The 2,420-nt window shown below is 57.5% G+C and overlaps 1 non-coding gene across 1 annotated transcript; it reads right to left on the minus strand.

The window, feature by feature from the left end:
- Positions 1 to 1,567: 1,567 nt before the first annotated feature.
- TRNAE-UUC (transfer RNA glutamic acid (anticodon UUC)) lies at positions 1,568 to 1,639 on the minus strand. The gene has a single exon. It is a non-coding gene; the product is annotated as a tRNA-Glu (tRNA).
- Positions 1,640 to 2,420: the final 781 nt, after the last annotated feature.

Here is a 2,420-nt window from a genome sequence, read left to right on the forward strand (position 1 = left end):
CTCCCCAACCCAACCCCAGTCCAAAGTGTGAGTAGAGCCAGGTTACCTTTGGCACTCTCTTTGACCACTCAGGTTGTGGAAATGCTACACATGGGCCAATGGAAACTTGGGCAAGCAATTCTGGCATTCTGTGTAGCTTGGGTATGTCTCTGGAGGAGAGGGGGCATGGGTTCCATGTGGGCACGTCCCTCCACATTATCATCATCCAGAGGAGGGAGGTATAGCCAGAAGAGGGCCCATGAGAGGCTGTTGCAGATTTCTTCTTCCCTGGCCAGAAGCACAATTTCCTGTATATGAGCAAGAGAACCATGGGAGCACACACATTCCCCAAGCAACGGTGAGATCCTGATCTTGTTACTGCTAGCCACTCTAGCTTGCCAAGTTGAGAGCACACAAAACAGGCAAGTGCAGGCAAAAGGAAATGTGTTTCAAGGAAGTCAGGATGTTGTGTCCAATGTCTCGGTTCCCCAACCTGTGAGGGGAAGCAGCTGTGGGAATTAGTCCTCAAGGGTCTGCTTGTTGGCAGAATGTGTGAAAGATAGGCAATGACTGGTTGGCAAAAGGATGGCTAAAAGAACACAAGTGCCAAGGATAGATGTCTGAGAATATTCACTAGGCAAGTTATCATTCAACAATAAAGTGGTGGTTGAACATTATGAGTATATTTGTGGATGGAAAGGAATGCAATTGCCAAAAAAAAAAAAAAAAGTTAGAAAATAATGACTCAGTGCATGGACAGGAGAAACCCATGCAGTAACTAGGTGGGCGGCGGGGTGGGCTTGGGCCTGGGGTGGGGGGGGCGTCCACCGGGATGAACCCACCCCCGCCGTCTGCTTGTGGGTGGGGCCGGGGCGCAGAGCGCCGTCTGGATGTCCTGGTGTTCATTTGTGCCCCTGCCTTCTGCTCTTGGCGCTGAAGGCGCTTTTCCATTTCCTCCAGGCTCGCAAGCTGCGCCGTGTGGACCCTGAACCTCCTCACTTACTTGTACCAACAACGACGGGCGGCCCTCGGGGACCTCACTCGCCGCTCACCTCCGGCCCACCCTCGCGGGTGTCGCGCCCCGGTCACCTCCTCCAAAAGCCTAATAAACACTTTACCACTAGACGGCGCCGAGGAGCCCGAGCTGCCCGCCCCACTTGCAGGCGAGGCAGGATCGCTGAGACTCGGCGCCCCCAGCTCGCCACGGACGCGCCCCGGACCTGCCTCCGACCTGCCTCCGACCTGCCTCCGCGATTCCCAGCTGGAGCAGTCCTGCCCGCTTGGGGCGGAGGCGTCCGCGGCCGAGGGCACCTGCTTGAGTGTAACGCGTTAGGAATTGGAATCGCTGCAAGCCTGGCAGGGGAAAGAGGTTGAGTAAGTCTCTAGATCAGCCACTTCGTCCGTGAGCGGTGTGGCCTGAAGGGAAGTCTTGCACAGGCCTGAGAAGCGTCCCACAAGCCCTTCTTGTGCGTCCCCGCAGGTTGGGAGCGATTGCCGAGTCTCTTGGCATTGGGCGCTTGGAGCGCAGCAGCCACGTGGGGATGGATCAAAGCACGATTCTAGGGCAACGCCACCCAGGGCAAAAGCTTTCCCTGACCGGGAATCGAACCCGGGCCGCGGCGGTGAAAGCGCTGAATCCTAGCCACTAGACCACCAGGGACACATGGGATAGTTTTCAGTGGGGCTTCTTCCACCATCAAAGCCAGGACACCCAGGCGCCTACACGACCTGGAAACTTTCCCGTAGTCAGGTCCTCCCTGTTTTCTCCAAAAGGCCAGCCCGCACGCCACGCACCGAGCGCTCTGCTGGACCAGAGCCGTGCCAGTAAGACCCATCAGGAGCACAAGTCAAGGAGCCGAGGGTCTCGTCCTGCCCTTTGCCCTGCGTCAACAGTGGACACATGGGTGGCAGGAGCCAGGCCTGCGGACCAGGTGAACGGGAGCAGGCGAGAAAAGGAGAGGTGCCAGGGAGACCAGGAGGCTGAGCACCCACGCCACAGCTTCTCCCGCCTCCTAAACGACTCAGGCTGATGCCGATGGAGACAGGCTGGATGGAAACCTCCTTCCAGGAGCAAGGCCTCCGGGGTCACCTGAACTCCGGCTCTTCTGCCTACAACCTGCTGCACTGCAGTTTTCCCAGCTTCGGTGGTGAAAGCGCCGTCATCGTCTCAGTCTCAGAAACGCAGAGCTCTCTGCTGCGGGGGTTTTCCTCAGACGCCACATCCAGCGAGTCAGCAATTCGTGCTTCCTCGTGGGTCCGGCGTGGACACGGACCTACACCAGGCTTTCTCCTCCTGGGCACTATGGATATTTACCTTGGACAGTTCAATGTGGAAGGCTCTCTTCTGTCTCTGTTGACTCCACGATGGTAGAACGCCCACCCACCAGCACCCACAAGCGCACCTGCCTCAGGACGACCAAAAAGTTCTCCAGACAATTCTT

The sequence above is a fragment of the Dasypus novemcinctus genome, chromosome 13 (assembly GCF_030445035.2).
Source record: "Dasypus novemcinctus isolate mDasNov1 chromosome 13, mDasNov1.1.hap2, whole genome shotgun sequence".
In the NCBI taxonomy this organism is placed as follows: domain Eukaryota; kingdom Metazoa; phylum Chordata; class Mammalia; order Cingulata; family Dasypodidae; genus Dasypus; species Dasypus novemcinctus.